This window comes from Pristis pectinata, chromosome 15, assembly GCF_009764475.1.
Source record: "Pristis pectinata isolate sPriPec2 chromosome 15, sPriPec2.1.pri, whole genome shotgun sequence".
NCBI lineage: Eukaryota > Metazoa > Chordata > Chondrichthyes > Rhinopristiformes > Pristidae > Pristis > Pristis pectinata.
In genome coordinates this window covers 47,280,277-47,293,013 of record NC_067419.1, presented here as the reverse complement: position 1 = coordinate 47,293,013, position 12,737 = coordinate 47,280,277, and the positions used below count along the sequence as shown (strand labels likewise).

The 12,737-nt window shown below is 44.4% G+C and overlaps 1 protein-coding gene across 2 annotated transcripts in view; it reads right to left on the bottom strand.

The window, feature by feature from the left end:
- The window catches only part of scyl2 (SCY1 like pseudokinase 2), a 58,893-nt gene extending 46,618 nt beyond the window's left edge, over positions 1-12,275 (bottom strand). Inside the window, exon 1 of one of the 2 annotated variants that reach the window (XM_052030104.1) lies at positions 12,093-12,275. The gene's annotated coding sequence lies outside the window, so the exon portion shown is untranslated. The remainder of the gene's footprint in view (positions 1-12,092) is intronic. The other variant, XM_052030103.1, reaches the window with a different exon arrangement.
- Between the last annotated feature and the right edge of the window lie 462 nt (positions 12,276-12,737).

The following is a 12,737-nucleotide window of genomic DNA, read 5'->3' as shown; positions in this document are numbered from 1 at the left end:
CAGTGAATAAAGCCCTAGCACCTTAAGCCTCTCCTCATATTCAATACTCTCTAATCCAGGCAGCATCCTGGTAAATCTCCTCTGCACCCTCTCCAATGCCTCCACATCCTTCCTATAATGAGGCGACCAGAACTGAACACAGTACTCTAAGTGTGGCCTAACTAGAGTTTTGTAAAGCTGCATCATCACCTCGTGGCTCTTGAACTCAATCCCGCCACTTATGAAAGCCAACATCCCATTGGCCTTCTTAACTGCTCTTTCCACCTGTGAGGCAACTTTCAACGAACTGTGAATATGAACCCCCAGATCCCTCTGCTCCTCCACACTGCCAAGTACCTTGCCATTCACCCAGTACTCTGCCCTGGAGTTTGTCCTTCCAAAGTGTACCACCTCACACTTCTCCGGATTGAACTCCATCTGCCACTTGTCAGCCCAGCTCTGCATCCTATCAATATCCCTCTGTAAGCTCCGACAGCCCTCCACACTATCCACAACACCGCCTATCTTAGTGTCATCCGCAAACTTACTAACCCAGCCCTCCACCCCCTCATCTAAGTCATCTATAAATATCACAAAAAGTAGAGGTCCCAGAACCGATCCCTGCGGGACACCACTAGTCACTGCCTTCCAATCCGAGGGCACTCCTTCCACCACAACCCTCTGCTTTCTACATGCAAGCCAATTCCTAATCCACACAGCCAAGCTTTCTTGGATCCCTCGGCCTCTGACCTTCTGAAGAAGCCTACCATAAGGAACCTTATCGAACGCCTTACTAAAATCCATGTAAACCACATCCACCGCACTGCCCTCATCAATCTTCCTCGTCACCTCCTCAAAGAACTCTATCAGGCTTGTGAGGCAAGATCTTCCCTTCACAAAGCCATGCTGGCTGTCCCTAATCAGTCCATGATTCTCAAGGTGTTCATAAATCCTATCCCTTAGAATCCTTTCTAACAGTTTACCCAACGCAGACGTGAGACTCACCGGTCTATAATTCCCTGGCCTATCCCTATTACCTTTTTTGAACAAGGGGACAACATTCGCAACCCTCCAATCCTCCGGCACCATCCCCGTGGACAATGAGGACTCAAAGATCCTTACCAGCAGTTCAACAATCTCCTCCCTAGCCTCTCGAAACAGCCTGGGGAAAATCCCGTCAGGCCCCGGAGATTTATCTGTCTTAATATTAATTAACAACTTCAACACATCCTCTCTCTTGATATCTACAACCTCGAGAACATTACCCCTACCAGCACTCCCTTCCGCATCATCAAGACCCCTCTCCCTGGTGAATACCGAAGAGAAGTACTCATTGAGACTTTCTCCCACCGCCTCCAGTCAAATTCTCCCACCTTTGTCCTTAACTGGACCTACCTTTACCCTAGCCATCCTCCTACCCTTCACGTACTTGAAAAAGGCCTTGGGATTTTCCTTAACCCTACTAGCCAAAGCCTTTTCATGTCCCCTTCTAGCCCTTTCTTAAGTTCCTTCCTTGCTACCCTATATTCCTCACGGGCCCTGTCTGAACCTTGCTGCTTATACCTCATGTATGCTACCTTCTTCTCCCTAACAAGTCGTTCCACCTCTCTCGTCACCCACAGTTCCTTCACCCTGCCATTCCTTCTCTGGCTCACCGGGACATATTTATCCCTAACATCCTGCATAAGATCCCTGAACATCGACCACATCTCCATGGTACATTTTCCTTCAAAAAGGACATCCCAATTTACACTCCCAAGCTCTCTCCTTATAGCCTCGTAGTTCGCCCTTCCCCAATTGAAAAACCTCTTGTCCTCTCTGCACCTGTCCCTGTCCATGACAATTTTAAAGGTTATGGAGCAATGGTCACTGTCCCCCAAATGCTCACCCACAAATAGATCCTTCACCTGTCCCGGTTCATTTCCTAAAACTAGACCTAACATGGCATTCCCTCTAGTCGGCCTGTCAACATACTGCGTCAGGAATCCCTCCTGGACACATTTAACAAATTCCGTCCCATCTAAACCTTTGGCACTAAGCAGTCTTGACCCAAAACATCAACTGTCCATTTCCCCCCACAGATGCTGCCTGACCTGCTGAGTTCCTCCAGCATCTTGTGCATTGTTCCAGGTTCCAGCATCTGCAGTCTCTTGTGTAACCACGCTCAACCAGGTCCGTGGCAATTTGCTTTCCCTAAATATTATTAATCCTCCATTGGATTTTTTTTTAAATGGTGCAAGGTAGCATATTTCATTGAATCTTACCCTACAGAATGAGGTCATTTGGCCCATGGTGCCAATGCTGGCTCATTGCTTGAACTCTCCAATTAGGCCCCCTCATTCCCTACCCTGTTCCTACAAATTTGTTTATCTACTCTCATTTGTCCCACTGTCCTTTTCAAGAAGTTCCCATTACTTTCTGAAGACAGCCTATGAACTAACAGATTGAAGGAATCCAGTTTCACTTTTATGCCAGTCCCAGAGCCATAGCACTAAACCTTTGGATTATTCACTGGATAACTAAGGAGCTTCCTGATAACTAAAGAATTGATTTTTTTTGTTACCTGTGCTCTTGGAACCAATGTTGGAGATTTTAAATTTAATATAATTAAAAATAAATCAGGAAACAAAAAGCAATATTAATTTGGATGAAGATTCCTGAAGATATTCATTAGCAGGTTGATTTGACTATTTACGTTACTGGCCTTTGAATAACTGCCTGAACCTTTCACCACTCCACCACTAGCACCTGTCCCTTCTGCAGCCCCCACCCACACTCCACTCCCACCACACCCAACCTTTCCTGGACCTCAAAGACACCATCTGAAACTATTTCCACATGACTCGGTCAAATTTTGTTTGACAACGTTCCTGTGAATCACTTTGAAACACTTCACAATGTTGAAGGTGCTATATAAATGTAATGTTCAAGCTTCAGCTGTTTACTTAATACAAACGCATCGGCTCACATCCATTGACAGCACATTCCTGTTTCAGATTACGAGCAGATAGCATCCTGAGCGAAGATAGTTTCAAGGGCTTATTGAATTCCCTCCAAAGTCAATGAACCTGTCAACGCCTAACATTTAAATCATCATGTGCAGAATACTCACAACTCCCAAGGATCCATAAAACAGTCTTGGTAACCGCTTAATGCAGTATTCATTTTCAAATTTCAGTACAAGGCAAAGCAATCCTGATCCCAAGCAAACCAGTTGTTTGTGATTATATTACTTACTCCCCTGGTTTGTTCTGTTTGGAAGAGGCTCTTCCTAGCACCACCGCCTTGTACCACACCAACTTGCCTTTGCTTAGCAGCTTTTGCATAATAAACACACCCTAAGGCTTTTTACGAGGGAGATTATCATACAAAATTTAACAGACTACAAGGGCAGATTAGTACAGGCGACCAAAAGCTTGGTCAAAGCAGCAGTTCAAGGAACGTTGTAAAGAGAGGCAGAGAGGTTCACAGAGAGAATTCCAGAGATTAGGCAGCCGAAGGCACTCCTTCCGTATCAGCAGATGGATTAATAAAAAATTAAAATTTCTCCCTTCTCCCCGAGAATCAATGAACATCTATAACAACCACAATGACAAAGGGCTCCAACACTGCTACTGCAGTCACTACAGATTGGCTGGAAAGTAGGACGTATCTCACAAACGTGGTTATGTAGTCACATTCTACCCGTTCTCTCTCTTTATCAAGGCTGACAGGTCTTTGGATATTTGGTATTTTGGGAGTGTTATTAATCCCTCGAGTCTCATTTACATGCAGCTCAAGTGTAAATATATTTTAAATATGCCCTTTGATGTACACATGGTGAAGCAATTCGACACCTTGACTCACTTCACAAAAAAGGAAGTGTCTGCTGTTAGCCAATCACTTCCAGGTAAATGGAGACACAAGAGACTGCAGATGCTGGAATCTGGAGCAGCACACAATCTGCTGGAGGAAGACAGCAGGTCAGGAATTTCCATAGGAGGGAAAGGAGTCCATCTGAGGGAAATGAGTCTAGATGAAGGGTCTCAACTTGAAACGTCGACTGTCCATTTCCCTCTATGGATGCTGCCTGACCCGCTGAGCTCCTCCAGCTTTTTACGTGTGGCTTCCAGGTAAAGTTTACTTATAGCATTCACCCTTCTCAAAAGCACTAAGTAAACTTACTTTCCAAAAAATTAAAGCAGGTTAATGAAAATTTGCATCTTACAGAACAGCTGCCTCTCACCCAATACCTGCTCGACCTGCTGAGTTCCTCCAGCAGATTGTTTGTTGCTCCAGATTCCAGCGACTGCAGTCTCTTGTGTCTCCTATTCACCCTCACTTGCTCAACTGGAACTGGCATCCAAGATTGCTTCCTAAAGCTGCTACGCCCTGGGTTCGCTCTCCAACACTGGTCCACAAACCCTTAATTTGTTCCCCCAGTACATCACTCCATTCCTAGATGTTAACTCCGCCCTCTTTGTTCCACTACAGCCAGATGTCTCCTTCACTGACATCATTATTCCCACACATTTCCTTACCACACAGGAGGAGGCCACTGGTTCACAGAGCAATCCCATTCCCCCACTATTACCTATTCTTTTCACACACCTATCAATTCCGCCCCCCAGATTCTACCAACCCCCAACACTAGCACAATTTGCAACGGCCAATTAACCTACCAACCAAAATACCCCTGGGATGCAAGAGGAATTCGGAGCACTCACAGGAAACACACGCAGTAACAGGATCGAAGTGCAAACCCCACATTGACAGCACCAGAGATCAGAATTGAATCCAGGTCACTGGAGCTGTGCGGCAGCAGCTTTACTAGCCACTGTGCTGCCCATATGTAACAGTAAGATGCTGTTGTAGAAAGTAGGACTGACAATGGATTTTTTTTCCCCAACAACCTTCCCAACGTGCCACAGACAAATGGTACTGCCTTGGTTTAATGACAACAAACTTGCCTCTGAGTCAGAACGTATGAGATCAAATCCCTAACCTTTATACACAATCCACACTCATGACTCTGGGCCTTACTGAGGGACGGGTGCTGGTCAGAGATAGCAATTTTCAACTGAATCATTAACAAGTGGATGAAAAAGATCCCTTGGTAAAAAGTAGTACAGAGCAGTTCCTCTCATCACCTTGCCCAATACTTATCCCTCAATTAGATAGATAGATAGATATTTATTTATTGGTCACACATACATCGAAACACAGTAAAATGCGTCTTTTTGCGTTCCTGAGAGTGTTCTGGGGGCAGCCCGCAAGTGTCGCCACACTTCCAGCGCCAACACAGCATGCCCACAACTTCCTAACCCATATGTCTTTGGAATGTGGGAGGAAACCAGAGCACCCGGAGGAAACCCATGCTGACACGGGGAGAACATACAAACTCCTCACAGCCGGCGGTGGGAATTGAACCCGGGTCGCTGGTGCTGTGAAGCATTACGCTAACCACTACACTACTGTCAAAGTAACACCTCTCAAACAGGTTTACTCTCAAACAGATTAAATTCCTGGTCAGATGACCAGTCCTGGGCCCAGCACATAGATGCAATCATAAGGAAAGCATGCCAGCATCTTTACTTTCTTAGGAGGTTCAGCATGTCACTTAACATTCTAACAAACGTCTACAGCTGTGATAATGAAAGTGGATGCATCACGGTCTGGTACGGCAATTCAAATGCGCAGGAATGCAAGAAGCTGCAGAGAGTAGTGGACTCTGCCCAATACATCACGGGCACATCCCTCCCCACCATCGGTAGTATCTACAGGAGGTGCTGCCTCAAGAAGGCAACATCCATCATTAAAGATCCCCACCATCCGGGCCATGCCATCTTCTCGCAGCTCCCATCGGGCAGGAGGTACAGAAGCCTGAAGTCCCACACCACCAGGTTCAGGAACAGCTACTTCCCTTCAACCATTCGGTTCTTGAACCAACCAGCAAAACTACACAGTTTAGCAACACTATGACCACTTTGCATTAAAATGGACTTTTTTTTTGTTCTAATTGTTTTCTTTCTTGTTAGTCTAAAATTTATGTTTTTCTTGTGAATGCTGCTTATCTGATGCGATGTGCCTGTGATGCTGCTGCAAGTAAGTTTTTCAATGCACCTGTGCATATGCGTACTTGTGCACAGGACAATAAACTCAACTTTGACTTTGTATTTTTACTGCTGTTTCTGGGACTTTGCTTCATGCCATGTTTGGTTGCCATGCTTTCCTGCATTATAACAGTGACTATATTGGCTGTGTAAAAAGAGAAGTTAAGAGAAGCCTGAAAAATAAAACCCAGGCCAGGAATGAAATGACAAGCCAATTCCCTTTTCATATTATGCAACATCCATACAACTTCTGCAAGGCTGTTAACCATAACTAGATGCTTAAAGCGATAAAGTTCTGTGTATTGTCTTCCCGACACAAAGGTCATCGAACCATAGACTGAATTCAAACTGTTCCATTGGCCAACTACACTCTGGGAATCACCATAATTCCCAGCAGCAGAGAACCGCCCTATCACCCCTCCTGGCCTGGATCCACCTCTCACCTGCTAGCTCATGCTCCACCCCTTCCTTCCACCTTTTTCTACTGGCTGTACTTTTTATACTACTCCCAGTCCAGAGGAGGGGCCTCGACCCAAAACATCAACTGTCCACTTCCCTCCATAGATGCTGCCTGACCCACTGAGTTCCTCCTGTTTTTAGTGTATTTCTCTAACTATCCCAAGATGTTTGGTACTACATTATATATAGCCGTCACAAAGGTCTTTCAACCCATTGAGTAACAACCACGAGGGCATACATTCAACAACATACCTAAAACTACCTAATGACTTCAAATTAAACCTGTAACTTAATTGGTTCAATTTTTGTTAACAAAGATTCCCAGAATTTTGTTTAAACATTTATTTCACTGGGAAAATAAGCATTGTTATGTTACTTGCTTCTCCTATCTGAGGTTTCAATCTCCAAAATTCCTCAAAAATGGTATCCTGGACTCAATGCACATGGTGCTGTCTCTTCCACATCTGAAGGATGACATTGTTTATTCAACAACACCTATTCACATATGTAAACTTACACTGTTAACAACAGCCATTTAAGCTAAATGACCTCTGATGATTTCTATGTTACACATGAATCTCCTCCTACCCTTCCCATTGAACACCATCAATGCATCCCCTTATTCCTTTTTCTCTCATATTTATCCAGCTTCATTCGATGTATCAATGGTACTGAGGTGGAGGTGGTTGAGAGCTTCAAGTTCCTGGGCGTAAATATCACCAATAGTTTGTCCTGCTCCAACCACATAAATGCTATAGCCAAGAAAATACACCAGCGCCTCTACTTCCTCAGAAGACTAGGGAAATTCGGCATGTCCTGGTTGACTCTCACCTTCTTTTATAGATCACCATAGAAAACATCCCAAATGGGTGCATCAGAACTTGATATAGCAACTGTTCTGCTCATGACTGTAAGAAATTGCAGAATTGTGGACACAGCTCATTCCATTGTGAAAACGAGCCTCCCCTTCAGCCCAACTCGTCCATGCAGACTGTTGCCCAGAGAGCGAGCCCCATCTGCCTGATTAAAGACCCCTCCCACCACGGACATTTTCTCTTCTCTCCCCTTCCATCGGGAAGAAGATACAAAAGCTTGAAAACACGTACCACCAGGCTCAAGGACAGCTTCTATTACACTGTTATAAGACTCTTGAACAGACCTCTTGTACGTTAAAGATGAACTCTTGGCTTCACAATTTACCTCGTCGTGGCCGTTGCACCTTATTACTACCTGCACTGCACTTTCTCTGTAACTGTTACTGCTACACTATATTCTGCATTCTGTTATTGCTTCTCCCTTTTACTACCTCAATGTACTTTGGAACGATCTGTATGGATGGGCTGCAGTGTATGTCAGTACGTTTTACAATAATAAATCGATTACCAATTCCATGTTTCTATAAAGATTCAGAATGTTAGAACAGTGATGCAAATGCAAGGACCCAACTACAAGATTCAGTCCATTCCATCATTCCATCAGATCACGACAACTCTGTGTCCTAACTCCAAATGCCTCAGTTCCACATCCTCCTCCACTGTTATCAATCTGATTTAAAATCATTAACTAAACTAGCTCCTAGTGCTTCCAAAAACAGACTCCACATTTCCAAAAGCAAAGTTTTGATAAAAGATCACTGACCTAAAGTATTAACTCTGTCTCTTCCTCTCTCCTCCCATAAGTGCTACCTGAACTCTTAAGGTCTTCAACCAATTCTGTTTTATTCCACAGTCACCTGTGTATTGGATGGCTTCAACCATTGGCTAGTGGCAAACTCACTGATCCAGTCCTATCCACAGGTTGCTCTGTGACCGCCACTGAACTGAGGGTCATCACTCAACCAGAAACCACAGTCATGCTCATGCAGCATTGAACTAACAACAATGTACAAAGCTTTAATTCATTTCACTATACTAAGGTTCTGTACTGTGCATTAGCAATTTAAAAGCCTTTTATTTTACTTCAAATAGAAGAGTTTTTGGATACTTATAAACATTTCACCACCACAGCAGAATGCCATGCAAGAACGATTCATTAGGATACAAATACAATATTATGTATGATTAAAATATAATTAATTCTAAATTCTTCAGAAAACTGATTAGAATTAGTGTCACAAGATCCACCATATGATGTAGAGGGCAGAGTTTAAAAAATAAACGTGGTCATGAGAACAAAAATTAGCATAACCTTCTGCTCAGAGAAAGCAATGCTGTGGAGATTTATTTATTCTGTTGTTACGGCAGCAAATCCAGCACGATCTATCATCACCAAAGCTAACAGCCATTAATTATCAGAGATTTCTAATCAAAGTCTTAAAACTGATCAAACATCTTCAAAAGAAAAACAGCAATATTTGCTGACTGAAGAAATATTATATTCTGAATTTCTGCCTTTCATTACTCAACGATTAGCCCACTGCATTTTGTTCAGAAAATTGGGAAAAGCAGTTGATCATCCACTGCTTTCTTCCATAATGTTTGTTTAGCACCCAAGGATGAGTCTGCAAGGTTAAAGGTGTTAGAAGTAGTTACTGGCAGAGATTTCATGTATCTTATCATTAAGGATTGGAGCTTTCTTGCCTTTGACATGTTTTATTTTGAGAGGAAATAAAGGAAAAAAATTAAATTACTTGAAGTGTTTAAATGTAATTATTTTCCCAGATGTAAGGTGTTTAGAATTTAATCATGTCAATTTGAAGCTTTATTTGCCATCCAATGAATTAAAGCAAGTGGTTAAAACACTTGAGTGAGCCCTCATTCTTTAAACACAAGGACAATAATGCAACTCAAATCTCTGCCACAAAATTATGTCAGACAAAGCAGCATTTGCTCAGATGACTGTTCTCGGCATGAAGCCCATGCAGTTATCAAGAACTCAAGTTCCTGATTCCTATTCTAGTTCAGATATTCTGATCAGCATTCTAAGTCAATAACCCAATAAAAAGAATGACTTGCATTTCCTCTAGCAGCTAAAACAGCCTCAACAACTGCAAGGTATTTTGACAGCCCACAAAGTACTTTCGAAGTACAGCCATTGAGGTAACATGGGAAACAAGACAGCAAATTTCCACACACGGCAAGGTGGCAATGACCAGATAAACAAATAATGTGCTGGAGAAACCCAGCAGGTCAGGCAGCATCTGCGGAGGGAAATGGAGAGTCGACACTTTGGATCAAGACCCTTCATCTGGACCAGATCTGCACCAGATCTGCACTGATGCTGCTCAACACACTGAGTTCCTCCAGCAGATTGTTTATTGCTCCAGATTCCAACGTCTGCAGTCGCCTGTGTCTCCAGTGACCAGATAAAGTTTTACTAATATTGGAATGAATGGCTCTTCCTCAAAAGCATCTCCAATGATACTATCATCCAAGTTTCAGCTGGATAATACATTCTAGTTCTGAAGTGGGATTTAAGCCCACACACTTTTAATTTAAAAGTAATATTGTTCCTGCTGAAATCTTCTCCCGATCAGATTCCAGCCTTAGACTTGTGATCCTAATCACAATTCTTCATTTGTCTCAGTCACAGTTCAAATCTTTTATCTCATATCAATCTCTGGTCATATCCTAAAACCCAGATGTTTGGTCTTGGATTCCAGATCCTTATCCCAGTATCAGATGCTAATCCCAGCTGTCATCCTCAGACATCGATTTTTGACTGCAGTTGCAGTCTTGCACCTTAATCCCATACCCCGATTCTAATTCCAGATCTCAGATCCCACACCCAGTTCAAATTCTCAAACTCTCAGGTGGCCGTCATCCCAGAAGTCATTCCTAGACCAAGTATAGATGGAGACAGTCCATTTCCCTCCCAAGATGCTGCCTGACCCACTGAGTTCCTCCTATTGACTCCCACCTCCTAACTCAAATAATCTGATTGCAAATATACTCAAATCCATCAAACAACCTCATTGGACTAATGAATGATCAGAGACAGGAACAGAAGGACCTTAGAAGGACCATGTTCAAGGGTCGCCAATGGCAGCAGCACAAATAGAAAAGGTGGTAATGAAGGCTTGTGGGACACATGTCCAGGGCATTGAAATAGATTAGGTACAACTCTATAAAACATCAGTTAGGCCACAACTGGAATAATGTGTACAGTTCTGGTCACCACACTTCAGAAAGAATGGATGCTTGCATTGGAGAGGGTGCTGGGAATATTTACCAGGATATTGAAAGGAAAGACAGGATAGAATGGATTTATTTTCCTTGGACCCAAGGAGGCTGAAGGAGAACCTGACAGAGGTATATAAAATTATGAGGGGCACAGATAGGGTAGATAGTGAGAAACATTTCCCCTTAGTAAAGCTGTCATTACCAAAGGGAGACAAGAGAGACTGGAGATGCAAGAATCTGGAGCAACACACAAAACACTGGAGGAACTCAGTGGCTCAGGCAGCACCTATGGAGGGAGACAGTCCATTTCCCTCCATAGATGCTGCCTGACCCACTGAGATCCTCCAGCGTTTTGCGCATTACCAAAGGGCATTGGTTTAGGATCAGGATTAGGAGGTTTCAAGGGGATCTAACAAAGAACTTTTTTCACCCAGGGAGCAGTTGGAATCTGGCACGCACTGCCTGAGGAAGTGCTGGAAACAGAGATTCTTGCGACATTTAAGAAACACCTGGACAAATATTTTCACCTAGAGAGTGGTTAGAATCTGGAACACACTGGCTGAAGGGCTGGTGGAGGCAATGCGATCAAAATAAGGTGCCTGAGAGTGACAACTGGGATTAGTATCTGACACTGGGATCAGGATCTGGAATCCAAGACCAAACATCTGGGTTTTAGGATGTGACCAGGGGTTGAATGGGAAATAAAAAGATTTGAACCGTGACCTGAGACAAATGAAAATACGTGATTGGGATCAGAATCAGGTTCACTTATGTGGCGTGAAATTTATTGTTCTGTGGCAGCAGTACAGCGCAAAGACGTAAAATTACTATAAATTACAAAATAAATAAATAGTCTAAAATAAAAGGAATAACGAGGCAGAGCTCATAGGTTCACAGACCGTTCAGAAATCTGATGGCGGAGGGGAAGAAGCTGTTCCCGAATCGTTGAGTGTGGGTCTTCAGGCTCCTGTACCTCCTCCCCGATGGTAGTAACGAGAAGAGGGCACGTCCCGGATAGTGAGGGTCCTTAGTGATGGATGCCGCCTTCTTGAGGCACCACCTCTTGAAGATGCCCTCGGTGATGGGGAGGGCTGTGCCAGTCAGGACATTTAACAAGTACCTAGACAAGCACCTGAATCTCTACAGGCCAAGTGCTGGTGGATGGGGTCAGTATAGATGGGTACTGGAGGGTCAGCATGGACAGGGTGGGCCGAATGGCCTGGCCCCATGACCCCTGACCCCACCCACTGACCCCAACCCGGCTGACGGGGCCTCCGCCCTCTGTGACTCAGCCTCAAGCCTGTCCGGCCGGGGCTCCCCCCCCCCACCCCGTCACCGTCTCTCCAGCCGGACTCCCCGCCGGGGGCCGGTCCCACTCCCCTCTCCCCACCCCCCCGAGGCCCGGGGTCCTCCCACCCCACCCCGGGCCCCCCGCCCTCACCTGAAGGCGCCCTCAGCTCCGCTCTGCGCGTTGGCGGTGGGAGGGCGGCGGCGATCGGTCTGCCGGCCGGCCGGCCCACGGCTTCACCGGCCCCGGCGGCCTCACAGCGGCGGCGGCAGGCAGAGCAGGCCCTGCGCCATCACAACACTCACCGCCCGTACACCTCACTTCCGCTTCCGCCCCACTCACGTGACCCCGGACCTCGAGGGGCGCGGCCACAGGTGGGGGGAGGAGGAGCTGCTCAGGTGTCCCGACAGGTAGCCTCGCACCTGGGCTGCGACTCACACCCTCCCAAAGGCAGCATTACAAACTTTACATCGCATTCCAAGCATTGCTGTCATGTCATGTACATTATAAGCATCAATGTATACTTACAAACATTACCGTAAATTACATTACAATGTACATGACAGTAAACAAAATAAATTTACAAACATTACAGTAAATTAAATTACAAACTTAACATTACATTGGAGTAACTTCCATTAGATAGTTATAAATATTACGGTAAATTACATTAGAAACTTAACATTACAAACATTAATGTCGTTTATGTACATTATAAACATTAAAGTAAATTTACAAACATTACAGTAAATTACAAACTTAACATTACATGACATTGGAGTAAATTACATTACAAAT